The sequence below is a fragment of the Lynx rufus genome, unplaced genomic scaffold (assembly GCF_022079265.1).
Source record: "Lynx rufus isolate CCGP_SWC_20201006 ecotype Redwood Valley unplaced genomic scaffold, mLynRuf1.p SCAF_3, whole genome shotgun sequence".
NCBI lineage: Eukaryota > Metazoa > Chordata > Mammalia > Carnivora > Felidae > Lynx > Lynx rufus.
Genome location: NW_025814845.1, coordinates 69890420 through 69896634, shown reverse-complemented (window position 1 = coordinate 69896634; position 6215 = coordinate 69890420). Strand labels below are relative to the sequence as shown.

The window sequence follows — 6215 nt, the reverse complement described above, 5'->3', positions numbered from 1 at the left end:
TGTCCTGTTTTGTTCAAACTCCATACCTAGCGCTCTTTATAGGTCTTGCAATGAGGAGAAAATGTTTGTTGAATCACTGATCATTAATGTTTGTTGAATAAGTTAATGTAGTGCACTGGATTATACTTCCATTAATTTTATGTTAGTGGGGAAATAGTCATTAGATATGTTAAATATTAAGCGAAACATAGTATTTAAAAATTTTTTTTAAATATTTATTTATTTTTGAAGGAGAGAGAGACAGAGTGTGGGGGCGGGGGGGGTGGGGGCGACAGAAAGAGGGAGAATCCAAAGCAGGGTCCAGGCTCTGAGCTGTCAGCACAGAGCCCAACACAGGGCTTGAACCCACAAACCGCGACATCATGACCTGAGCCGAAGTCAGACGCTCAGCCGACTGAGCCACCCAGGCGCCCCACAAAACATAGTATTTAATGATGAAGGAATGATATCTCACCTCTTTTGGTGTGTTCTTAGGCGATAGTCAGTTATGCATTTGTATATATATGGTTCAGAGGCTTGTTCCGAACAAAAACCTAAAAGAGCAGTGCTGCATGAACGACTCTAACCTTGCTTTTTTTTTTTTTTTTTTGGAGACTGAGAGGGGAAATGAATATTAAGGGTCTCTTTCGAATATATTATGTCACTTATTCTCCACAACAATCACACAGGGAAGCCTTTCTAATTATCCTTTTTATAGATGAGGAAATGGAGCATTTGAGTAGCTAATAATGGCAAGATCTAATTCAGACCTCTTTGACTTCAAAATCTGTGTTACTTCTTTTCTACCCTAACCTCCTTTTATACATTAGCAAAAACAAAACCAATTCACTACTATCAAACATCCATTTTTGCAGAAGGCTCTCTGGTGGACATGAAAAAGAATTACAAGAAATGATCCAGAAATTCTAACTTAGTGGATGGATGAATACATTAGAGTTAGTAACTGAGCATATACCACAAAGATAAATTAGGGTAGAGAACTAGATTATGTCTAAGCCAAGTAAGTATAACTGGGGAGTAACTGTGAGTGAATGAACAGAATTTCTGCTTTAATCAGTACAGGATTTAAATGACTACTTATGGATATCTAATAAGTCAGTTGACCAATGACAAGCATTTACTGAGAACCACCTACTTCATATATCTGTATGACAGCAGGGTGGGCCTACCAGGGCTTGGGGAAGGTAGCTGCTTGCTTATCTCCCTAGAAGAACTTTGTCAGAAGGCAGAGAAGTGAGAGAAGTGAGTTATACCAGAAAGCTAGTGTTCACCTGGACAGGTAAAGCAAAGATGTTTGGAGCCAAAAGAGATCTAACCAATGAAGTCGTTAAGCCTTTGGTCACATGTCAAGGGTAGGTTCTTTCAAGGACCAGGAGACCTATGTCATGTCTTAAGAAGGCAAGTGGACAAAGGCAGAACCAGTTATATATTTTGTACAAAATGAAAATGCTAGGCCCTTATTCAAAATGTATTAAGAATTTCAAAGACAACAACACAGAACACTAACCCGAGTGTGGAGCCCTTCTAAGGTTGTGCACCATGAAGCTGGCCCTGACCTGAGTGAAAATACTCTAAGAGCAACATTTGCAAGTTAATGCAGAGCACAGAAAAGAAAGGAGCACATCAGCAAAGCAAGAAGAGTACCCTACAACACAAAAATGTATACCAGTTAGGACAGCACAAAGTCTTGATAGAAAACTTTTCATAATGAGAGCCCAAAGGACTAACTTTCAGTAAAGGTGCCCAGGAGTTGTCCAAGACACCTTTACTTACATTGTCTTATTTATTCCTTTCTAAAATACTGAAAGGTGAGACTAAGCTATGCTACAGATTGGGTTCCCTAGGAAGCAGGCTCTGAGACAGAGTTCAGATTCGGAGTTTATTAGGGAATGCTCTTGGCAACAACACATGTACCAGGGATGGGAAAGAGGCAGGGGAGAAGTTGGGCTGTGATGGGGAGACCCTTGGCCCTCCACAGGGAGCTCTGAAATTGGGATGTCCCTTTAGTGTTGCTTTGTTTTGTTTGATTTTGGCTTAACTAATGAGGCCTTTATTATTTCACAAACCAAAGCAAGGTGAGGTAGGTGACAGGTTGGTGACATCATGAGCATCATTGGAGAACAACAATGTCTATGAAAGTGACTCTCTTCTGCAAGTGGCCAGCAGAACTGAGATAAGGTCCTTTAGGACACAACTGGGTTAGGCATGTGCCCTCATTAGAGAGAAAGGTACAGGTCCCCATAAAGCATCAGGCTGCTCATTACATTCTCTAGAGAGAGCACAGATGTCTACTTCCCTAAATAGGTTGAGGGTGACCACCAAGATGTGGCAGGTAGAGCTGAGATGACTTGTGTCACAGAAACTGGCAGTGACAATTTTGGCAAGGGCCCCAGGCAAGTTAGGAAGTACAATACAACTGCTGGAAGCTTCCCACATATCTAGAACTTATAGGGAGATCTCCCCACTGTGTATATTCAGATGTATGAGTTTCAACTTCAGGAACATGTCTCCCTCATAAAGGTTCTCCTTCAGTGTCATTATATTGAACAAGGAGATAGCATGTTCCCATGTTTCCTGTATGTCTATGGCTTTGCTTCATGTGAATTTTCCTGTGCCCAGCGAGGTGAGACCTTCAGCTGAAGGCTTTCCCAAATTCACTGCACTCATAAAGCCTATCTGCTTTGTGAACTTTCTAGTGCTGGATCAGAGCAGACCATTGGCTGAAGACTTTCCTGTATTTTCCATGCACATGAGGCCTTTCTGTGTGGTGGTGAACTTTCTGGTGCCGAATGATGTTAGACCTTCAGCTGAAATCTTCCTCCATTTGTTGCACTTGTGAGGCCTTTCTCTGATGGGAATTTTTTGGTGCTTAGCAAATCTGGCTCTAAAGGATTTCCCACATTCCCTACACTCATGACGCCTCTCTGCCATGTGAAGTCTTTTGTGTTGAATGAAGTCACCATTACCGGTACAGAGTTTCCCATATACTCTGCACTCATTATGCCGTGCTCCAGTGTGAACTCTTTTGTACAATAAGGCTAGAGCTTTGGCCAAAGAGTTTCTCATATTTGCTGCACTTACAAGGCTTTGCTTCAGTGTGAATTCTCTGGTGTTAAAGGAAAATGAAGATGTGGGTGAAGAATTTTCCATACTGGTTGCATTTATAAGGCTTTTTTCTCTGGTGTGGGTTTCTGAAGCTTAAAGAGGTTCAATCTTCCAGGGAAGGCTTTCCCACATTCATTGCACTCCTAAAACCTTTTGAAACCACTAAAAAAATGTAAAAACGGATGGAAATTAAGATGCACACGCTAATGCTTTACTAAGACCTGATTTTGAACACTCTTTTCCCCCATTCCTCATTCTTGGAGCCCCCCTCTCCCCTCCACTTTGTTTTTCTGTAGATTCCTTTGTTCCAAGAACTTTGTATGAATGTTGACATCTCGCTGACCTTAATGTATACTTAGTGATGAGACTTAGACGGTCCGTGGCAGCGCTAGTCATGAGACCACCTTGAAGACGTAGGGCTGGCAGCTGGGACCAATTACTATCGAAACCGCCCAGATCCCATATTTTCCTCTAAAACCACTCAGCCTTTTACCCCGACGGGTCTGCAGCTTTGAAGGCATTAGTCTGCTGCAGCCTCCTTTGCCTGCCAAGGAAACAGAAACTATTGTTCCTTTGTACCCCAAACGCTGTCTTCGTGTTCTATTTTGTCTCCAGGGCACAGAGGTCGTTTTTCCACAACAGTTTCTGCAGCGCGGAAGATGCACGCCCTCTGGCGCCTGGCTCTGAGGGGCTGCTGAGGTGGAGCCGCCGCGAGGATTGGCGGTATCTCCCACCCCGCCGGGCGCCGGGCCGCGCAGGCCGAGCAGGACGCGGGGAGCCGCACCCGACGGCAGCCAGGGCGGCGGGCTGCGCGCTGAGACGGCTCCCTGCGCTCCCAGGGCGGGGGCACTGCGCCCCGCGGCCGCTCCCCGGCCCTGCGGCGCCCGAGCCTCATTTCCTTAATTCCCTTGGCATTTGCCGGACAGACAGTGGCTTTTCGACTCCTCTTTTCTCTTTTATTTCCTTTCCTAGTTCTTTCCTTCCTCTCTTTCTTTCCCGGGAGGCGGCTGGGACGAAACCTCCGCCTCAGACCTCTAACTGAAGTGGAGAGAACCGCCCCCGCATCCGCTCCGTAGCCCCGCTTTGGGCACCAGGCCTCTACAGCCCAGCACGGAGCGGTCAGCGGATGCAGACTGTTCGGAAAGAGGACACGACTGTCAGCTGTCGGCGGGGAGGCTGTCCTCTGCCTAGGGGGCTACTCGGAGAGGATGGCAGATGAGAGCTGTGGTCTGGCAGGGCGCCCAGCGGCTGGAGGAATAGGTTCTTCAGTCCTGGAGGTAGGTTCTGGAAGCATAAGGCAGCATCCACTAAGTGTCAGCAACACTAAGATAAGGCTGAAAAGATCGAGGGATTTGCTCAGGGTCCCACGGGGGTTTCTGACCAGCTCAAACCCTCATTCCCAGGAACTGTGCCCGATTCATAATTTGTTAAAATGTGTGGCCTGGGTGGCTATGTTTGCGCCAATGGACACTAGTTGTGGTTTGGACAACATTACGAATAGAGTCAAACCTTAGCTACTCAACAACCAATCAGATTCTGTCTTTAAAATCTGTATTAAGGGATGGGCGGGCTCTCTGACTGTATAAGGGGAGGAGCTGGGATCAAGCTGAGCAGGCTGTTTTTTTTTAGATAATGTGAGTATGCAGAGAGAAGATACTTCCCCAAAGGTGGACAGGAAAGTGGAGGGAGGAGCTGCCTCCATCCCCACAGAGCTTCCATTCCAAACCCATGGCTAATCTGAGAGAATTGCTATACAGACCAAAACTCCTGCATGACAAAATACAAAAAGTAACTACTTGAGGGTGCTGGCTGGGGATTCAAATCCAACACTATTTCATCCCAGAGTCCATTATTTTGCACTGCAGAAATAATCAGCATGTATATATTAGTAATTAGATGGGGAAAAAGAATTCATAGGGAACCTGAGAATGCCACAGCTGTTTACTGGAAGCCAGGAAGAATAGAATAATGCGAAAATGTGTCAGGGCAAGAAAGAGAGGACATAGTAAAAGCACACCAGACCAAGACAAAAGTTAACCAAACTCCTGTGCTACATGCCTGACTGTATTTGAGGCTCCTACTTCCCCATTTCTCATTTACTGCATTCTACCGTCTGACTCCACCACACCAATGAAACATTCATTTCAAAGGTCCACAATGACCTCCTTGGATAAATACACCAATTCCTTGTAGCTTTTTTTTTGTTTTTAAATTTACTTATTTTGAGAGGGAGCATGCAAGTAGGGGAGGGGCAGAGAGAGAGGGGGAGAGAGCGAGAATCCCAAGCAGGCTCCTCACTGTCAGCATGGAGCCCAATGTGGGCCTTGATCTCAACAACCACAAGATTATGACCTGTGCTGAGCTGAAACCAAGTCAGATGCTTAACCGACTAAGCCACCCAGGCGCCCCCTTGTTTTTATTTTATTTGACTTCTCTTCAGCATTCAGTGTTCCTGGCTACTCCCCTGGCATTCAGTCTCCTCTCTTAGCTTTCTTATCACCTCTTTTGTGGTTTTCCTGCAAAATGTCCTGCAGGACAAGTCTCCCCTCCTGGATAAATTAAAACTCTTCAGCATTGCATAAAAGACTGTTTCTTTGTGGTCTGTTCTCTGCTACTGCTCCAGTGTAATTTTTTCCACTTCCAATCTCCTTCCTATGTTAAGCTTTATGCAAGTGTAGGTCTATTTTTTTCTCTCTCTGTAACACATCCCCCTACTTCTTTCACAGACAAAGTTCAAAATTCAGACATCATTTCCTCTAGGATGTTTGTTTTGGGACTCTTCCCGTGTGAGTTAAGTTCGCCTTCTATTTATTGCCATGACATCCAATACTTAACTTCTATCCTAACACTTACTACCCAATATTATAATACTGTGTTTCCTTCCCTTTCTTCACCTTTAGTTTGTGGATTCTTCAAGGGCAAGGACTTGGTCTTCCTATATAGCCCTAACGGTTATCGCTGAGTGGAACATAATAGGCCTTCAAAGAAGTTTGGAATGCATGAATGACATAATTCAAATAGGGGAGAGTTATTATCTCCTTCGTGAGCCTTATTTTAAAACTTGAGAGTACCTTCCCCTTCCCAAAAGATGAATCATGGAAAGAAGCAGG

General features: G+C 44.8%; 1 protein-coding gene across 4 annotated transcripts in view; it reads left to right on the top strand.

Moving 5' to 3' along the window:
* The first annotated feature begins 3950 nt into the window (after window positions 1-3950).
* ABCG2 (ATP binding cassette subfamily G member 2 (Junior blood group)) overlaps window positions 3951-6215 on the top strand; it is a 147463-nt gene continuing 145198 nt past the window's right edge. For all 4 annotated transcript variants that reach the window (XM_047091035.1, XM_047091034.1, XM_047091032.1 and 1 more), the window contains exon 1: window positions 3951-4382. The gene's annotated coding sequence lies outside the window, so the exon portion shown is untranslated. The remainder of the gene's footprint in view (window positions 4383-6215) is intronic.